Source organism: Temnothorax longispinosus, chromosome 5, assembly GCF_030848805.1.
Source record: "Temnothorax longispinosus isolate EJ_2023e chromosome 5, Tlon_JGU_v1, whole genome shotgun sequence".
NCBI classification, from domain to species: Eukaryota; Metazoa; Arthropoda; class Insecta; order Hymenoptera; family Formicidae; genus Temnothorax; species Temnothorax longispinosus.
In genome coordinates, this window is record NC_092362.1 from 8,459,775 (window position 1) to 8,481,800 (window position 22,026).

Genomic DNA, 22,026 nt, shown 5'->3' on the forward strand with positions numbered 1-22,026 from the left:
TTCACGTACTCGCCGTACTAACGCGTACGCGTGCTTTTGCTCTGCCGTTACGGTCAACACAAAATCTTCTCCTCTACTTCTTTCCTCATCTAACGCCGCGTCTCGTTTAGTACGTTTCACTGGCTTTGGTTTTGGCACGTTGAAGTTTACACAGCTAGTTCCCGTCGTTCCGCGATACACTTCTAAGCTATATTTTCTGACGTATCCCGCGTTCTGTGTACATAATCTTCACGCCGGGCGTCTTTATATTTTGTCCAAAGTGTTGGTACATCTGTAGGTGTTCCATATATGCAAATATAAGCAACGAGCTCTCTACGTTGTGCAGGCCGTTGACTCTCTTTCGTTTTGCCCCCGTGATCATCTGCGTCTCGCAACGTCCTTGTTTTTGTCGCCGCCTTGAACGTCTCCGAAAGAACTCCGTTGACAGTTCTCAACGTCTCGTAACATTTAGTTCCCTTAATATGTAGAAGAAGCACGCGTAGATAATATCTTTCCGTATCTTTTATGCTTACTGTATCGAATCTGGAACGGATCTTTTCTGTTTTTTTTTGACGTAGTTTCCCGTTTGCTTCTTTCTTTTCATACGCCATGTGTGACGCACGCTCTGCGTCGACGAACGGTCTCGTTCTTTCATCATCTTGCGTCACATTAAACCATGCAGTAAGTGTAGTGTCCTTTTTCTGCGCACTTTGTGCTGCTTGCTCTTCCGTTCCCTCTTTGAAATATATCCGTTGACGCGTAGGCAACGGAACTGCCAGTCTTCGTACTGTCGGAGACTTCATAAACCGTTCATGTCCGTTCAGTCTCCACCGTGCTTCTGGTGTACCAACATCGCTTGCATCCATGACGGCGTTTACCTTATCTCGTTTACGTAGTCTCGTTCCGTCTCTTGTTTGCACCTTACGTGCAGCACACGCAAATCCTTTGTGAATGTACTTGTCGAAGTCGTCAACACTCTTTACTGCGGAACATATTTCCAACGTCCGGTGCCGCGCATCGTTCCGTAACAAATATGGCGACGAGGGCACTACTCCGCGCGTCGTACGTTCTTTTCCTCTTACTCTGTATTTTTTCCCTCGCGTCCTTCTTTGATACCGAAGATCGCCCGTCTCCGTTGCTTCTGTTTCCTCTCTAACGTTTTTTGGATAGCCTTTTGTACACTTTCCATCTTTCCCTCGACAAGGATATCTTCTCGATCTGTCGCTACATGATCCGTGACACCCGCGGCCTTAAAACCCGTGCCGTAAGCTCTGGCGACCTTTCTTCCGCAGGGATTTCAGTCCATACCATCTTATCTCGACGTTTTTCCGGCCTTGGCTTTTTTTCCGCACCTAACCGTGCAAGTAACGGCAACGGTGGTACGCCTCTTTTTTGGAACTCACGTACACCTACATAAGCTCGGTGTTTTCCGAAACGTTCCTTTTGCCGTAGATCTCTCCGCAGTTCTTTTACATCCAAGTTAAAGATTTTTGCTGCTAACGCTGGACGCGCGTCTACTTGACCGCCCACAAACGTTTCCTTACGTGACGGAGACTGTGGCGTGCCGGTCACTGTTAAAAAGCGGTCTGGTTTCTCAAACTTTCTTACCCAAGACCGTGCCGCTTGATATCTTTCTTGCATCGTTTTTGGACTTCCCCGAACGGATGATGGTACGCGTACTGGTATACCAGCTTTACGTCCTTCCGTTTGTTCTCGCGTATCTAAGTGATCCCGTACGCCTGACGATAGTTCTGCTCTTAAGCATCGTCTACAATGACCGTAGCAGTAAGGTTGTAAGGCTGTAATATTTAGTCGTAGGTCACAAAAATTTTAGTCTTGAAACCATACTGTCTACAATGGCAGTAAGACATAACCATAAGATGGACCAATGGAGAAAGAGAATATGGAGTCTGCCACAAAAGTGTGCTTACAGGATCTGTTTGATGTTTCTGCCAAAAGCAGCAAGTTTTGTGTTATCTTTATTTTTTGCTGTGCATTCTATACACACAGAAGCAGTATGTAACAAAAATAGAGACTTTTTAATTATTATCACAAATAATTGTCATTGGTAAATACGGCTGCACGTGTCACAGGTGTAGTTGGTAGGGCAGAAACTTTGTCCTCCTTATTTTACCTGACAGCTTTAATCACATGTACTAAATGTTCCAAAAGCAAAAGATCTACAGGATGTATGAAAATTTTATTGTACAGAAGGTAAAACTCATTCAATGTACTACATTCATTCTGTGGAACGTGTTCTATATTAATCTATATGATAAGATTATGCTAATGGTTGTAATTTTATTTAGGTTAGGGCGTGGGATATTTTCTTAGCACTAAAGTCAGCTTTTGGTGGCAATAAAATTTAACCTGCATGGTCAGGCGAGTGTACAAAAGGTTTGACTGCTCTCACACTTGTTACAGTTAGCCTGCTTATCCTACGATTACTTATAATGGGCTCAAAGTTACCTATATTTATCAGGTATGATTGTATATGTTAGATTTATATGTAATTTTAATCCACGTATAGTATATAACTATAATGATGATGCGTATACTTTCTAGATTCGACAATCCTGCATTGATTGCAACAACACCAACAAGACAGTGTACATAATCGTTCAAATATGCCTGCGTGCGTGTCAAAAATGGATTTACAGAAATTAAACCTTATAATACATTTTATGTTATATTGGCATCAAAGCATTGTACTTCAAATATTAACGTATCGGATACAAAAAGTCAAAAGCAGACGTTGGTGGGTGAGACCAATCAATAGAAGGAAACGTCAAGGTTTCGTGTCTAACCTATTTTGCAAAATAAAATTAACTGATCACGAAGAATTTTTTATGTACACGCGACTTTGCCCAGAACAGTATAAAATTTTACTGGAGTTAACAACTCCATATCTTACTAAGTACAGCAATCGAAAACCTTTGTCACCTGAAATAAAACTGGTCATAACTTTAACGTAAGTGTTAAATTAAATCAATGATAGTACTACTCTTGTTTTAATTCACTCTTGATAGTTGTTTTTCTTTTGCAGATATCTTGCTCAAGGGGATAGCGTTGTAACTAAACATCTAAAATATCGTGTGGGAAGATCAACAGTACACAAAATTTTACCAGAAGTGTGCCATGCTATATGGCTAGCTCTTCAACCTATTGTTTTGCCTATTTTGAATTCTGAGGAATGGAAGAAGAAAAGTGAGGAGTTCTTACTTAAGTGGCAATTTCCAAATTGCATAGGAGCGCTTGACGGTCGTCATATGGAAATACAAGCACCACCATGCACAGGATCGGAATTCTATAACTATAAAAAATATTTTAGCATAGTTCTTATGGCTTTGTGTGATGCCAATTACAAATTCACTTGGGTTGACATTGGTCAATTTGGTAAATATATTTTTTATTTATATATACATACACAGCTTATATATATATGTGTGTATATTTATATTTATATATATTTATATCTAAAAAAGCTATTATATGTATGATGTGTTACGTCCACCCTCTTGTACACCCGGAAAATTTGAAACTTTCTTTAGATTGTAGGAAGACTTTAGTCAGACCTTACTCATAAGAACAATGATTTACCGACAGTAGAATTACCACCGAATAAGTTACCATACTTACTAGCATGACTTACCGACAGTAGGATTACCACCGAATAAGTTACCATACTTACTAGCATGACTTACCGACAGTAGGATTACCACCGAATAAGTTACCACACTTCCTAGTATGACTTACCGACAGTAGAATTACCACCGAATAAGTTACCACACTTCCTAGTATGACTTACCGACAGTAGAATTACCACCGAATAAGTTACCACACCAGCGATAAGTCACGACCTGCGCGATAGGCCTAACCTACCCACTAGCATATAAATATAGAAAATAAGTCACGATGTACGCAATAGGCTTGGCCTATTCCAATAATGTATATACACAACGAATAAGTCGCAATGCCCACAAGGGTTTAGCCATAGGAATTTCCCCGCAACGCTTCCTTTAGGTAACGCAAACCTAAACCCTCCCAGACCCTTCCTGAAAACTCAGGACATGACCATATAAGGAGAGAAATCGAAAACGGAGCCGATGACGCAACTCAACCCTTCCACTCAGGCAACAAAAGGAAGAAAACTCAGGCCATGACCATATAAGGAGAGAAATCGAAAGCGGAGCCGATGACGCAACTCAACCCTTCCACTCAGGCAAACGAAAGGAAAAAAACCTAAAACATGACCATATAAAAAGAGAAATCGAAGACAGAGCTGATGACGCAACTCAACCCTTCCACTCAGTCAACCCTTCTACTCGACCACCCCCGCCATCAGGAAAACAGGAATATAAGGGCGAACATCCCAAGGGACGCTCTCAGTTCCCCGGAGTCCTACCTCGATCACGGACTCTCCAGTTAAGTAACCACTGAATCCTTCTCGAGTCCCTCTGAATCCAGAACCTTCCTATTTCCACACCGAGAATCTTCCTATCTCCACGTGCGTTACCGAACCCAGAGCCTTCAGCTCTCTCACTACATATAGAATTACGCGTGTCACGTCTGACGGTATAATCACCGATATATTCCAGTCGCATAAATTTTTCGATTTCCATCCATATCGCACAGCACCTGAAAACAATATAAGAATAAATAATCACACTTTAACTTAGCTGTCATAACAATCACTCAGCTGATGCGAGCACGCGTTCTTAAAGTAGTAGACACAAGCCTAGAGAACATGGCTGCCTTAAGGTACCCTTTCAGGCTTAAGCCCCATTTTCATGAATCACACTATACATTTTTGGACAATTGCTAGTTAAAATTCCCCAGAATCACTAAAATTGATCGTAAATGAATATTACCAGCTTTATGAGATCCTTTATGCAATATAAATTCAATTCAATACACGAATAAATACATGTTCCATAAGAATAAACTCAGAAAATTAAAATAAAATATAAATAAATAAATTAAAAGTAGATTAATCATAAGAACATAACCTCTTGTGCCTAAAGAATATTATCACGCTAAAATAATAATTATCTTACTAGCATTTTTTCAAACATGATTATAAACAATTAAATTATATTATTAACAGACCTAGTTAGTGTGATTACTGGAACTATCACAAAAGGTCAAACAACTTCTGGTTATAAATCATTGTTGGATCTCTCAAAATAAACAAAATAACAATAAAATTTATCAATAAATTATTATTCAAATTAATGAATAAAATCACTGCAGACACTCAGCAGAGAATGTCAAGTACCTCACAAAAACTCCCACATCATATCTCTTCTTAATTCCGAGATATAATTAAAAATTATGGAAATCCATAAAATACAGAAATTTTAAACAACCTAAAATAATGCCCTTAATTATCTGAACACAACAAAAGAAACCCCATCTTTTTATTTCTTACCGTTCTCGAGTTATAAATTATTAAAGTTTCATGTCCGCCATTTTGAATTTCCTACCCTTTAGACTTACAAAGACCAAATCACTTTTACATTAATATTTTAGTCTTTTACACATTCTAAGACCGAATTTCATTTCTGAACGAAAATTTTGATAATTATTATGATAAAAATGGAATCTCTCATACTCCTAAACACCAGTAACGTTAACGCCGATTTTCTATTTAAATTAATTAAATTAATAAACGAGATTGAAAATTGAACATTCACTCCATGAAAGACGAGGATAGTTTAATACCAGTTCACAGAGAGTAAGACAAGGATAGCCCTATAGACTCTTAATAAATTAAAATAAAAATGAAAATAAATAGACGGAGATAAAACAATTATAGAAATACATTCTCTTATATTTATGGAAAAACACCACATTGAAATAACTATTATCTTATTAATATTTTTCAAAACAATTGTTATAAACAATTAAAATTATATCAATACCATTTTACTAACTACGTCATCAAAATCATTTCGAAAAACCGATCGACTTAATGAAAAAATACTTACTACAAGATTGTTCGATTTTGCAACTTATTTTTATAAACAATTATAAATAAATAATTAACCACACTAATAATAGCCGTTAACATGTGCCCCAGGTTATGCATAATAACTTTTGTATAAGTCAAAACCTCGTCACTCCTCTGGTTAAGGCTACAAAAAATTCCAAAGGGAAAAACACCCGGTATAACGGTTTAGCATGGGAATTGTGCCATATAATTGATATTTTTCTGTCACAACTACCCGAAATTCGACTATTTCAAACTTCAATCCTTAATATCTCTTAAATTACGTTTGCAAAAAATACCCCGTTTGCATGTAAATTAAGTTTAAACCTTCCTCTTCAAGCCCATATGGAAAACATAATCTTTAACAATCCGCTACACCTAATTAATTAACGAAATATATACCTCCGTCTGCATTATGACGTATAATTGGCAATTATATATCATAAACATAAAAACTCGTTCGGGTAAACACGAATTCTGACCGCGCACGTAAACAGTATACCTATGAAAAATGATAATAACTTTTATTTCTGCAATTGTTTATTTACAAAATATTTATAACAATAAAATAAAGTGTGCTCATAAACAAGATGATATTAGAAATTCAAAACCTCTTAAATAAAGAGAACATAACAATATCAATATGCGAATTAAAGAGTAACAATTTATTTAATTAATAATTTGTTATTAACAAACACATATATTAATGATAAAAATTTCCAATGCTATATTATACTTTAGTGAAAGTCCTACAATATGTTTTCTATACACTCCTACCAAATTCCCAACCATTCGCGTGATATAAAAATAATAAAAATCTTATTATATATAAACAATCTAATTTCATTGATTTCCTGCACTAACGAGAATGCTAACCACTCCTACCTGCATGATACATTATTAACATGATATTAGAATCATTATTACCACTGCTAAAATCACTTTTATCAATACTATTATTATTAACAAAATATATATACTTACTAAAATTAATATAAATCTCGAGCGTCAAACGCCGTTACTTACGAACCTGCGTTACTTACGAACCTGAGAAAGATAGAATTGTATATGCGTAGCATAAGGAACGCGAATCCGAGCGAGATGCGAGTATTGTACGATCTGAAAGAGGGAAAGAGAGAGAGTCAGATATACCATATTAACTGTTAAACGAAGAGAGCAATATCTTTTATACTTTAGACATACTAATAATGACTTTAATTGTACTATTGAATTATTCTATTGTATGTAAACTTAAATAATATTCAACAATATATTTGCATATTTTAAAATTAAAATATTAAAGATTTCTTATTTTCCTTTATAATAAAAGTCATATTGAAATTTCATAATGAAAGAAAGTATCGCTCTCAATACAAATCGCTGTTAGACTAGAGAATAAAAATAGAATTCAGACGAGTCACCTGTATGACTCATTCGAGTGAATCTAGTCTTCGCATAGACCATATATGGACATGTCGAAGCAGAGCGCAACGCATGACCATATAAGGTAATGAATTTCAAGACCCCACCCTATGACTCATTGCTGGCAAGCGAGCCACACCACTAGAAGTAGACTCACATCCGCTAGACAACGCCTTATGACTCATTGTAAAGAGGTGCGGTCACCTCCCACTACCGTTTCCAAAATTGTATAAAAGCGGAATCTTTCACCCTCTCGACGGAGAGTGTGGAACGAGTCAGGAAAGGTCACATATCTTATACTTGTTCCATCCTCCCACATAAGCCACTTGTATCGTAAAAAGTTCTACAATAAATATCATACTCTTTTATATCAAAAGAAAGATAAAGATTATTGAATTACCTACCTTCGACGGATCCAAGAAGCCATAATCTACATCGCCGACCAACAGCTAATTATCCTGGGGTTTAACCTCCTTAACTGCAAGAAGAACCCATAAAAATTGATTTCGACGGAGACGTTCTGCCGGATCGAGCCACCTCGCATCACCTAGGACGTCACACGCGTCATATAGAAATACGCCATACGTTCGTCCCACTTGACAATTATATAAATATATATACATTCCTGATTGTAATCTTGTTACTTTTGTAATCATATGTTAGCTCATAGATGTCCTATGTAGAATTATCGTAATATACAATCATTTTTATACAATATCTTACTCTACAAATTCTTACACCTCTTCGCACATCCTCCACTGATCCCACTTACACTACATCCACACACGAGCCCAGTGCCGTACGAGCGGCACGTCTCCGCCTGTGGGTATTCTAGTAATTGCAATAAGGCATCCGAATCACCGGTCCTCCCCTTGCGCCACATCTGCGTACGAGGCAGTGCCGTACGAGCGGCACGCTACCGTCCGTGGGTGCCTGGAGAGAGGCAGTGCTGTACGAGCAGCACGCTTTCTCGCCACGAGCAAGGAGAGTCAACCAAAGCATATTTGTCTTTTAACCTCGATCAGTAGTTAACAAATGCCCAAGACGCGACGAAGCGGACTCAAGGTACGCACCCGCAGGCTCAACCGCCTTTTGTTCGGGACCCCTCCGAATCCATTGTTAGGAGTCCTTTCCGATTACGCACCTGATCCTGAATACGAAAAGTACTTCGTCGCAAGTTCCGCGTGCAAGGCGGACGCGAGACCAAAACTCGAAAACGTAACCTCAGTGCGCAAAATTAACATTAAAAGTATACAATACATCTACGTTCCACTGGACAAGGCCGAGTCTCGAGCAGATTACCAAGCATTCCGGAAAGCCCAGAATTATCGGCTAACCCCGATCACCCTCACACCGGGGAGAGATTCCGATAATCCACCACCAGTTCCATCCTGGGAATTCATCGCTTCAATCAAAGAGGACGACCCCCGCCGGATCCGCCTGATCCAGCGCCGCGCCGAGATTCTACACCTGTGGTTCGACGCCTCACCACCAGAACACTGGGGCACCGCGGATCGCCCATTGGAGCTCGATTAAAGGTAAGTGACGACGCCCCTAGGCGCTAAGCGAACGGCATGATCGAGGCGCGCACGCGACGCCCCGCGCGCCGACTAACCCCATTGGCCTCTAGAATTGCGCGGCGGAATTGGTTATCGCGCGCCGTGTGTGTCTTTACTATCTGCCATCAAAATCGTAATAGCAAACACTACCTCTGTGAAGAGTGTTTCCGAGACCTAACGGGCCCGCAACGCCGCCAGTACGACTGCTTAGTCCGCCATTATATGCATATCGGTTACCGATACAAAGTCGAAGAGTGCGATTCGTGCGACGTCGTGATCGGAGAAATCCAGAGCCCCTCCGCGTGTACCACGTGCTGTGAAATATTCTCTGACGTAAAACGTTCGGTGGAACACGAGGGAGGAGACCAATATTTAGAACGCGAATCTACGATAATTGCCATCTCCCAAACTAGAGTTTAGCGCTCCATTGTTCATGTGTCCCGGACATCCGGTAAATCGGCAACCTCCGGAGGTAGTTTTACTTCCTAGCCCTATCAGAGCATGGCTAATGACGGAAATCTGTGTCTGGTCGTTGTTTTTCCAAAACAAAACTACGGGGTCATTATTTGTGAGGATTGCCAGCTTGGCAAATACCAGCCCTTCCGGCAAGATTTCGAAGGCGTCCTCAGGCACTTCGTGCAATACGGTCCGCGGATAGAGTTCTCCACGTGTAGCGAGTGCAGTAAGGTTCTAGCCGACTGCCGGCCCGCTTTCGAATGTTACGCATGCACTAGAGTAGAAGAACCGTTTGAACGATATCTGACGAATCCTCTAAATCAACGGTACGGTGATGAACTACCGAACCTAAATCTCCCAGTGAGAGTGCGGATCGGGCAAACGATTTGGTGACGGGCGTCTGGATAGCGAATTACCTCGGTCGCAGGTATCCCCGGATAGAGCCCCTTGGCTCGATAACCCGAAAAGCGACTAGTCCCGTATAAGCGATCCGAGTACCGCCCTCTGCGGCCGCGATCTATCGGGACGTAACAACTCACACACCTTCCCTGCTTTCGGGAGAGGTGCGACAGCCTCGAACGAGTTCACGTCGGGGTTAGTTGACGCGCTTTAAACACGTAACGACTGTTAAAGCGCGTCCGCTAACCTCGGTAGCCGAGTGACGCGTTTTAAACACGTAACGCGTTGTAAAGCGCTTTTTTTCGAACGAGGACGCGTTTAAAGCGTCGCAGGTTACTGGAGAGCAAAAAGCAGAACGTTTTCCGGGGTGGTTTACTTTCGTTCGCTCGCGTGTTAGAAAACACGAACTGACACCGTTACGGCGCGTACACATCTCGGACTCTGCACATCGAGTAAACGCACACGTTGCTCGTTACAGGCGTCGTTACAAGCGAAACGCCTTGCGTTACAATCGGCCGGTGTCTTGAGCAGACGAGACCGGTGTCGTTCCTACCGGAAACTCGACGTTTCTTTCTCGAGGACGAGGTTTCTGCAAAACGTGCGAAGAAAACTTCACGACGTAAAGTCTGAAACCGGTCGTCCGACGTAGATCGTCGCGTTAAGATCGTCTTAAGTCTACCACGTGTCTTACTACGTCGATTGTTTTAAAAATATCAAACGGATTGGACCCTACGACACGCGCGTTACTCTCGTGACCCCGCTGACACAAGTTTGGACGAGACGTCGACAACGTCGACTTTATCGAAATATTATACGTTTAAGTCCGAAGTTTCTGACGGCGTACGTTCGTTGCCATCGTTGAGCGTGCAGGAAAAGACGGTCAAAAGATGAGAAACGATTTTGGCTAACAAAGACGACACCGACTTTCGCAGACTCGTTCTCTCGCGTAACGACAGCACACTTGAAACTTCGGACTTTCTTAAACGATCGTTCTTACTCGCACGTTGAACTTGTCAACGACTTGCGAGTCACAACGACGGTCGTTGACACACGTTCATACGATATCTACGGTGCGTACGCGTACGTTGTCATCGATAACGTTCCCACACGCAACACCCCGTCTCTTTTCGCCCGTAGCTTTCTAAGATGGTCTCTCTGTGTTCCCTTCCAACGTCCTTCACGGTGGGCGACAGTCGCGCTTTAAAACGAAGGTCTAAATTGTCGCTCGTACGTCTACCATGAAACGCTGCGTTTCTCGCCTTTGTAGCGTTGCGCTGCGACCAACGATCCAGGAAACTCTTCACTGCGGCACGCGCACACTGACCCTGGCGGTTCCGTTTTCCTTACCAAAACTATAAAAAATCAAGCGTTAACGCGTTACGTTTTTACACTCCCGACGCTCCGACGTTTCAACGTTCTTGAGACGATCTCGCGCGCGTTGTGTTTCGAAACTTTCTACAGATACCGAACTTTAATTATCGTTCAACGTAGATTTCTACTTCGGGTTCTCACGTTTTCAGTCTCGTCATTTTAAAGAAACGTCGTAACGCGAAACAACGTCTCCGCGGTTTAACGCTTACTCACTTACAGCGTACTTCCGAACAGGAACATCGAAAGTTTTGCTCAACGAACGAAACGTGCACGACGAAACGGTAAGTTACGCGTCGAATTTTCACACGTGTCGCAACATCGTTAAACGACGGTTTCGTCGACGACGTTCTGTACATCTGACGATCTGACTCGTCTTTTTTTTCTACTTTTGAAAGTGTCGTCGAAATGGCAGGTAAACGTACGCGTTATCGTACGCGAGACTCCAGATAAAACGCAAGACACAGCAAGAACGTAAAAATACAAAAAACGATAAAAGCCCGTGTAGCACGTCACGACGCTTACGTCGGTTTGAACGAACGAAACTGTACGTTGCTTCGAAACTGCGTTACGTTTTTACCTACCTTGCCACGTCCCCAAGAACTTACGCACGTTAAACTTGGTCCTTCTCGTTTTTCGTCCTGCGTTCCAGTAAACACTTAAAGACTTCAGTCGGTGCGACCGACGTCGTCGCGTACGTGTTAGGAAACGTTTCTCGCTTATCTCACAGCAAACGGTACGGTTCTTCTCTGCGTACTCCGCCTTTCCCACTGCGCGTTCCGCCACGGTTTGGCAGAGGCAAAGTCTCGCGTTTACCCTGTACGCCAAGCACCGTACGACGCCGTTGCTCACCGTGAAACACATCTTCCGTAGCGAATTCCTCCCGTACCCGTACGTCTGAAAGTAGATCTCGCCGCTCGCGGAAGACGTTAAGAATGTTCGGTCGCACGCGTTTTTTCTAAACGTCAAAACGTTACGACTTAGTACGAACGAGGTCTTTGGACATTTAGCGTGTGATGTTCTAACGTTACGTTCTGTATAGATTCGAAAACACGTTTAACGCTCTATCGTCGTAAGAGAACGTACGCGTTAGTCAGAACCGTCCAAACGTTAAGTAAACGAACGTAAAGTTTCGTACGTATCGTTTGAAGCTACACGTCTACGACGTACGTCGTATATCGGCGCGAAAACGTAAACGAAGTTTCTCAAAATCCTTTTAAAAACATGATACATTTTTTCACGCAACAAACCTGTTTTAACGTAAACATGAGAGTGCTGGAGCGACGCCGGGGCCACGACTTAGCGTGACGTTTCAGTCTTGATCTCATCTTTTTTACCAGACTTGCGGCACTTGACGTGAAACGACACTCGAACGACACCACGATGTTCGTTTGCCGGAGACAACCGAACGCCTGCGACAAAAATATTAACGACGCAAGCGAACGGTCGCGCAACGTAACGTTTCGTTGTAACAAAAAACGTTGAGCATCTATCAAAACGGATCGTACGCGTGCGCGAGACGTTTTAACACAAGATTCAGATACGAAACAAACAACAACGAACAGACGTACGCGTACGATGAACTACGTACGTAAAACGGTACGCTGCACGTACTAATGGAGGATTCACATTGCGTCCGATCACGTCCGATGTTCGACGTACGACGATCCGACATCCAATAACAGAATTTATTATTAGAGACAAAAATTTCCTATTGGATGTCGGATCGTCGTACGTCGAACATCGGACGCAGTGTGAATCCTCCATAAATATTAGTTACAAGCTGTCTACCGTTTGTCTCGAGAGGAGACCGGGACTAAGCCGACAACGGAGCTACGTTGACACTAGGCTTTTTGCCACGTTAACGCTTGCGTAGAAACTTACCTTTCCTACTGTAACAGCGTCTTTCGGTGCCACGCGTCGCAACAGACGTTGGTAACCGTCTGAGTCCGAGTGTACGTTTTAACGCGCGCGAAGCGTTTTCGATAGTAAAAAGTATGTTTTCTGATCTCTCGAACGGTTTAGTCTTTCCGCGAGCTTTACTCTTGCGACGCTACCAGTAAGTACGTTTGCGGGGAACGTCACGGCTTTCGACGACGCCGCGACGAGTTTTCGCATCGTTTCAAACGTTATATATTTTTGGACGAACAAAAGTAAAAAACGACGTTCGGGGCTAAGTCGACAAGGGCTAAATCGACACGCTGTTTCCGTAGTTCCCACGAACTAACGATGCTTGTACAGCAGCCGCGGGTCCCGGACAACGGTGTGCGTACGTATACGCGCGACGTTACTTACCGAACGTGTTTTTCAGACCGGAGTTTAGATGAAACGACGTGAATGTTTAACACGTTTTGTTCTCCGTTTTTCCACGAACGATTTTACTTACGTCCGATGTTTTGTACTTTCTAACGACACAATAAACAACGGTATATTTAGTTTCAGACACGAAAAACGAACGTTCAACGCAACGTGTGTCGATCAGGCAAAGTGTCGAGTTTACCCCGGCCGTTTTCACGTTGAAACGTTGTCTTCGCATTACTTTTCTTTTTCTGGCGGCAAAACAAAGCGACGTACAGCAAAACTTCCTGACGCACGTTTGTACCGGAAAAAACACTCTTTAAATATATATCCATGACGGTGCCTAAAACGTTTACGGAAATATTAAAACGTGCCTTTGAAAAAATAGTGTCGGCTTAGCCCCAGTCTCCCCTCAGCCGTAACACATCTACCGCTATCTTCACTACGGAAAGATAGCGTGTTGAGCACACTACGAGCATGAGCGAACGTCGAAAAAAAAATCTTGGGTAAATGTTTACACGTAGGGCCTAAACTCCGCGGACTTTGACCTTGACATATATTGTCAAGATCATCCTCCTGAGTGACCTTCAGAAGGTTTTAGTCGGGGGTCGCTTCTTCGTAAAAAGTTCGAAACAAAAAAAGTTTCAAAAATATGGCAGTTCGTTTAAGTACTGAGAGGTCGGAACGACTACGCGTACGTTTTTCTTTAAAGCAGAGACGACTTTCGTTCGCGAGAAAGTCGCTGCTTTACCAAAACACAACATTTAAAGCAGTAACGTGTTGCGAACGTGAAGTCTTTTTGTTAAAGCAGAGACGACTTACCGGGGTTAGCGGACGCGCTTTAAACAGTTGAATATTTTTAAAGCGCGTCCGCTAACCCCGGTGGCATCTCGCCGCGTAACTTTCCACGCATAAAAAGTTCACGCCGACACTTTCCACGCAAACCGAGGTTCACCCACACCCCCCCCTGCTTTCGGGGGAGGTGCGGTAGCCCCGAACGGGTTTACGCCGGGGTTAGTTGACGCGCTTTAAACAGTTAAATATTTGTAAAGCGCGTCCGCTAACCTACATCGTTTCCAAACTTTTTTTGTTAAAAACAAACGAGTTCACGTCGACACTTTTCACGCGAACCGAGCGTCACTTACACACCTTTCCTGCTTTCGGGGGAGGTGCGGTAGCCCCGAACGGGTTTACGCCGGGGTTAGTTGACGCGCTTTAAACACGTAACGACTGTTAAAGCGTGTCACCTAACCTCGGTAGCGTAGTGACGCGCTTTAAACAGTCAACGACTCGTAAAGCGCGTCTACCAACCTACGTCGTTTCCAAACTTTTTTGTTACGAACTTTTTAACGACGAACGAGCGACGGCTAAAACCTTCTGAAGGTCACTCGGGGTCCGGACCTTGACAACATATACCAAGGTCCGTGAACGCGGTGAGGTCGCCAAACTTTTTTTTGTTACGAACTTTTTACGAAAAAGCGATCCCCGACTAAAACCTTCTGAAGGTCACTCAGGAGGGTGACCTTGACAACATCGGTCAAGGTCAAGGTTCGCGGAGGTCAGGCCCTATGTGTAAACATTTACCAAATCTTGTTTCCCGGCATTCGTACAAGCGGGGACGGACATTTTCCACCAGTTTTCCTGGCCTCGTCTAGCTGTACTACGCTACCAGTCACGAGAAAGTTGCATAGACAAGAAGACGCGTTGCTCATGACCTCCACTGCAGTACGTCGCGGCCACGCCGTGCAGTTCTCGCGCTTTGACGCGCTACAACCGCGTGACGTGCACCACTTCAACGTGACTGTCTCGTCGTCGACGCCTTCTTCGAAACGCCTAACGGTCTTTTACACGACCGAGTTTAGCGGCGTACCTGCACGCAGCTAACGAAACTTTCGGATATCTGAAGCCGCGACGCGTAAAAACTGTTGGAAAAAAACGTTTGTAACGTAAAATCTTTCAAGATCGCAGTGTGCGCGGCAGAAGACGGAACGCGTGTGACGTCCTGGGTGATGCGAGGTGGCTCGATCCGGCAGAACGTCTCCGTTGATGGGTTCTTTTTCTTGCAATTAAGGAGGTAAAACCCCAGGATAATTAGCTGTTGGTCGGCGATGTAGATTATGGCTCCTTGGATCCGTCGAAGGTAGGTATTCAATAATCTTTATCTTTCTTTTGATATAAAAGAGTATGATATTTATTGTAGAACTTTTACGATACAAGTGGCTTATATGGGAGGATGGAACAAGTATAAGATATGTGACCTTTTCTGGCTCGTTCCACACTCTCCGTCGAGAGGGTGAAAGATTCTGCTTTTATACAATTTTGGAAACGGTAGTGGGAGGTGACCGCACCTCGTTACAATGAGTCATAAGGCGTTGTCTAGCGGATGTGAGTCTACTTCTAGTGGTGTGGCTCGCTTGCCAGCAATGAGTCATAGGGTGGTATCTTGAAATTCATTACCTTATATGGTCATGCGTTGCGCTCTGCTTCGACATGTCCATATATGGTCTATGCGAAGACTAGATTCCCTCGAATGAGTCATACAGGTGACTCGTCTGAATTCTATTTTTATTCTCTAGTCTAACAGCGATTTGTATTGAGAGCGATACCTACTTTCATTATAAAATTTTAGTATGACTTTTATCATAAAGGAAATCTTTAATATTTGAATTTTAAAACGTGCAAATATATGTTAAATATTATTTAAGTTTCTTCAGACATACTTTACATACAGTAGAATAATTTAATAGTACAATTAAAGTCATTATTAGTATGTCTAAAGTATAAAAGATATTGCTCTCTTCGTCTAACAGTTACTATAGTATATCTGACTTTCTCTTTCTTTCTTTCAAATCGTACAATACTCGCATCTCGCTCGGATTCGTGTTCCTTATGTTACGCATAATACAATTATATCTTTCTCAGGTTCGTGAGTGGCGCTTCAGCGTTTGACGATCGAGATTTATATTAATTTTAGTAAGTATATATATATTTTGTTAATAATAATAATATTGATAAAAGTGATTTTAACAGTGGTAATAATGATTCTAATATCATGTTAATAATGTATCATGCATGTAGGAGTGGTCAGCATTCTCATTAGTACGGGAAATCAATGAAATTAAATTGTTTATATATATATATATATATATATATATATATATATAATAAGATTTTTATTATTTTTATATCTCGCGAATGGTTGGGAATTTGGAAGGAGTGTATAGGAAACATATTGTAGGACTTTCACTAAAGTATAATATAGTATTGGAAAATTTTATTGTTGATATATGTATTTGTTAATAACAATTTATTAATTAAATAAATTGGTACTTTTTAATTTACATATTAATATTGTTAAATTCTCCTTAGTCGCACGGTTTTAATTCAACAATGAAATAATTTTTTATGAGGCACTTTATTTTATTGTTACAAATATTTCGTAAATAAACAATTGCAGAAATAAAAGTTATTATCATTTTTCGTAGGTGTACTGATGCAGAGTTTATGTGCGCAATCAAAATTCGTGTTTACCTGAACGAGTTTTCATCCACATAATTGTTTCATCCACATAATTGCCAATTATATGGAACAATTCCCATGCTAAACCGTTATACCGGGTGTCTTTCCCTTTGGAATTTTTTGCTGCCTCAACCAGAGGAGTGACGAGGTTTTGACTTATACAAAAGTTGTTGTGCATAACCTGAGGCATCTGTTAACGGCTATTATTAGTGTGGTTAATTATTTATTTATAATTGTTTATAAAAATAAGTTGCAAAATTGAACAATCTTGTAGTAAGTATTTTTTCATTAAGTCGATCGGTTTTTCGAGATGATTTTGATGACGTAGTAGTAAAATAGTATTGATATAATTTTAATTGTTTATAACAATTGTTTTGAAAAATATTAATAAGGTAATAGTTATTTCAATGTGGTGTTTTTCCATAAATATAAGAGCATGTATTTCTATAATTGATATCATTTTTATTTTAATTTATTAAGAGTCTATAGGGCTATCCTTGTCTTACTCTCTGTGAACTGGTATTAAACTATCTTCGTCTTTCATGGAGTGAATGTTTAGGAGTATGAGAGATTCCATTTTTATCATAATAATTAAGTGTCAAAATTTTTATTCAGAAATGAAATTTTTCGGTCTTAAAATGTATAAAAGACTAAAATATTAATGTAAAAGTGATTTGGTCTTTGTAAGTCTAAAGGGTAGGAAATTCAAAATGGCGGACGTGAAACTTTAATAATTTATAACTCGAGAACGGTAAGAGATAAAAAGATGGGGTTTCTTTTGTTGTGTTCAGATAATTAAAGGCATTATTTTAGGTTGTTTAAAATTTTTGTGTTTTATGGATTTCCGTAATTTTTAATTATATCTCGGAATTAAGAAGGGATATGATGTGGGGGTTTTTGTAAGATTACTTGACATGCTCTGCTGAGTGTCTGCAGTAATTTTATTCATCATTTTTTATAATAATTTTATGATAAATTTTATTGTTGATTAGTTTATTTTGAGAAATCCAACAATGATTTATAACCAAAAGATGTTTGACTTTTTGTGATAGTTCCAGTAGTCACACTAGCTAGGTCTGTTAATAATATAATTTAATTGTTTATAACAATCATGTTTGAGAAATACTAGTAAGATAATTATTATTTTAGCATAATAATAATTTTTAGACACAAAAGGTTATGTTCTTATGAATAATCTGCTTTTAATTTATTTATTTATATTTTATCTAAGTTTCCTTAGTTTATTCTTATGGATCATGCATTTATTATCGTTAGATCCGCGTGTCAAAGTGAATTTATATTGCATAAAGGATCTCATAAGGCTTGTAATATCCATTTACGATCAATTTTAGTGATTCTGGGGAATTTTAACAAGCGATTGTCCAAAAGTTTATAGTGTGATTCATGAAAATGGGGGTTAAGCTTGAAAGGGTGCCTTTAGGCAGCCATGTTCTCTAGGCTTGGGCCAGTTACTTTAAGAACGCGTACTCGCATCAGCTGAGTGATTGTTGTGACAGTTAATTTAAAGAGTTTAAAGAGTGATTGTTATATTATAATATTGTTTTCAGGCGCTGTGCAATATGGATGGAAAATCAAAAAATTTATGCGTCTGGAATATAGCGGTGATTATACCGTCAGACGTGACATCTCCCTCCTTAGGGAAGTTCGGTCCCCGAACTTTTATTAGTAAGTATAATTGATGGTTATGTCGTATAGAGTATGATTATATTTATAGATAATTGATTATTTATGTGATTCTTATTACAGGATTCTAAAGTGTGCCTAGCAGTGTAAGAGCTGTGTTGCTGTAGCTGGATTTATCTAAATTGAGGTTTTAGTGCCATTGTTTTCTAGAGTATATATAAATTTTATTAGTAATATATATTTTTTTTCTTTTTTTTTTTATTGGGCATATACACGTGTATATTTGTATTTGTATACATATATAGACGCACATATTTGTTTTCATTGTTTATTCCTTATGTTACTTATTCGGATATTTGTTAATATATGTTATTCTTATTTTATGATAGGGCTGGTTGTCTATACTGTCACCGTGATTTCGTTGGACGGATATGATAAGGATAAATTAAAAGTAAGTTAATGCCATATTTCTATCATTACTACATTTATTCATATTTTAGTCTCTCCCCTTTTTTTTATTTTTTATTATTTTTGTTTAAATATATTCAAGTATTTGCCGCGTGTTTTTTCCTTAGCTTTGTCTAAATCCAGGCGATAAGCAAAATTACGTAGTCTTTTCACTTCTAGCATAAGGCTTGTCGTTGACATTTTGCTTAGCTCTGTAAGGATAATTATTTATTGAGTATATATAACAGTTTTATTTTATAAGAGTGCAGTAATTAATATATTTTGTTATTGTTATAGGTGATAGGAGGTATTAGTGAGCTGAGACTGAATTAATAAGGATAAGTATTTTCAATCTTATTTTATATTCTTATGAATATATGTGTATATGGAAATATTAATGTATTTTCCTTTATCTTATTTCAGGTGAGGAATAGGTACGAAATTATCCTGGATGGGCTTGCTTTACGAGTGTGAATATGAATACGTTATAATAGTAATCTTACAATTAGTAAAGCATTTAAAATAAGTCGTTTTATTTTCGACCCAACTGGCCAATTAAAACAAGATTGCACGACGTTTCGACCGAATTCCGGTCCTTATCAAGTGCTATTAATTTAAGTTACACCGATCCGCATAACAAATTGCATCGTTGACGTGGTGTCCTGACAACGTCAAGACAAACGCAAAACTAAACAAAAGAGAAAATAATACATTTAACAATAGAAAAACTATACAAAATCGTTACAATATCACGCTGGTCAAAAACAATAAAATTAATTAACACTGTAAAAATTAGTTAAAAGCTTACAATTCTTATGCGTTCCAAAACAAACGGTAAAATCAAAACGTCACCAGCCATATCGAGGGACAACGTCCGAACAGTAAGACAGTCAAAGTCGAATTGTTAAATGTATAGCACTTGATAAGGACCGGAATTCGGTCGAAACGTCGTGCAATCTTGTTTTAATTGGCCAGTTGGGTCGAAAATAAAACGACTTATTTTGAATTATTTGCTGGCGACGGAAATTGTTTTGTTTATTTAAAGCATTTAAGTTACTTGTATTTTAAGATTGATTAAATATATATATATTTATATATATATATGCGTGTGTGTCAACGTACTCTTTTCCCTTTTCTATTCTAAATGCATGTATATAAATCAGAGTTAAAGTTAATGATATAAAATTAAGATTACATTCTACTGATTGCTACGATTTATTTTTCAAAGTACTTATTCTAAGGGAATTAGGGTCCTCCACCGTGCTCATTAAATATAATCATATGTTAATTAGATGAAATTTATTATTTCATGTCAAAACCCTTCACCATGTACAGTCGTTCACGGAAAGGTTGCAACACTTTTTTTTTGATGATTTTTGGAACGCGCAGAAATTTTGAGATCGCGATCCACCATCTCTGTATACACGTAGTGAACGGTTATGATAGCTGTCAAAGTGAACTATACAAGGTGGAGGTTCACGAAATGTATCTTGTGCGGCGCGGAAAATCTTAAGATATCAACTGGATACTGTAATATTGGGGTTAGTATAAAAGAATAAGCTAAATAGACAATTTTATTTTATAAATTATTTTTTATTTTCAAGACGTGTGTAACATTAAAAATTAATGTAATATAACCTATTAATATAATTATTTATAATAATTTTATTAATTTTATTAATATAATTATTTATAATAATTTTATTAATTATTATAATAATTATATTAATTATTTATAATAATTATATTAATATATTGTTATATGTTATATTAATTTTAATTACGTACTTAATTACGTATTTAATAACATTAAAATTAATTAATAACATATTAATTTTAATACATAATATTAATACATAATTAATATAACAGTAAAATTAACCGGTGTCTGGTAGTTCGGCAAGCAGAGGACATCAGTCGATCAAAGAAGCTGCCGTGGAAGACGTGGATGCTGAGACTACGAAGCCACATCACCGCTTCAAAGCCAATTCTTCTCGTCAAATAACGATGAAGTAATCTTTCTAAAAAATTAAAAATTACAATTATAAAAATTAATTGCAAATTCAGTTTTAATATAAAATAATCATTGTATTATAATTATATTAAGTTGAGAAGATAGATTTACTTACATAAAATTGCCAGATCGCTGATTACTATTGACTGTTCAGTAAGAACAGATCAATCGCAATCTGTTGTCCGCTGCAATCCAGAGCGAATCTCTTGTAGAAATTCGTTGTGGGATTAAGATGCGCACGTCTTTGTTCACTCTAGTACTGGGATCTTCTCTCGACTGCAGGGCCTCTGGACCGACATTAGGCAGGCATGTTTGGAAAACGGCGATACGTCCTTGGGTGCTGGAGAGGAGTTTGTGAGCAGCTTGAAAACCGGCACCAACCCGGGCGTTGTTATTATCAAAAGTGCCACAGAACTTGATGGGCAGCTAGGCGAAAAGGTCACGGAATCGGCAGGCCCAAAGATATTTCGGATGACTTTTGCCTTGTGCCATGTTCATTCAAGATTTTTATTCCTTCATTCGTTCATTCATTAACGAGAGTTGTTCACGTTACAATCATTCAATGTCAAACATATTATTCATTTATTCATACATCATCTTGGTGAAAAAACTTTTCATATTTTCTCAGAAATTTTACAAGAATTGGGACTTGTAAAAAATTCTGAAAAAGTATATGATATTTCTCAGATACTTTCAGAAATAATTGAAGATTTTTAGAATATTTCAATATCCGTATATATGAAAATTTCTGACAAATTGCACAGATTTTCTTATATTTATTCAGATTTCTGCAAGGATATATTAGCGAAAAATATTTTATTCTTATTTTGTCTGAGTTGTTTAATTCGTATAAAAAATCTGAAAATTTCTGAGTATTCTAAAAAAAATCTAAAAATTTTTATAGAAATTCTGATTATAATGTGAAAAAT

The 22,026-nt window shown here is 39.0% G+C and overlaps 2 long non-coding RNA genes across 2 annotated transcripts; both read left to right on the forward strand.

Moving 5' to 3' along the window:
- Positions 1-1,832: 1,832 nt before the first annotated feature.
- LOC139812993 (uncharacterized) lies at positions 1,833-3,400 on the forward strand. The gene is made up of 4 exons (XR_011732007.1): positions 1,833-2,193; positions 2,289-2,461; positions 2,545-2,950; positions 3,026-3,400. It is a non-coding gene; the product is annotated as an uncharacterized lncRNA (long non-coding RNA).
- Positions 3,401-18,485: 15,085 nt separating this feature from the next.
- LOC139812948 (uncharacterized) lies at positions 18,486-20,182 on the forward strand. The gene is made up of 4 exons (XR_011731985.1): positions 18,486-18,678; positions 18,760-18,823; positions 19,026-19,087; positions 19,381-20,182. It is a non-coding gene; the product is annotated as an uncharacterized lncRNA (long non-coding RNA).
- Positions 20,183-22,026: the final 1,844 nt, after the last annotated feature.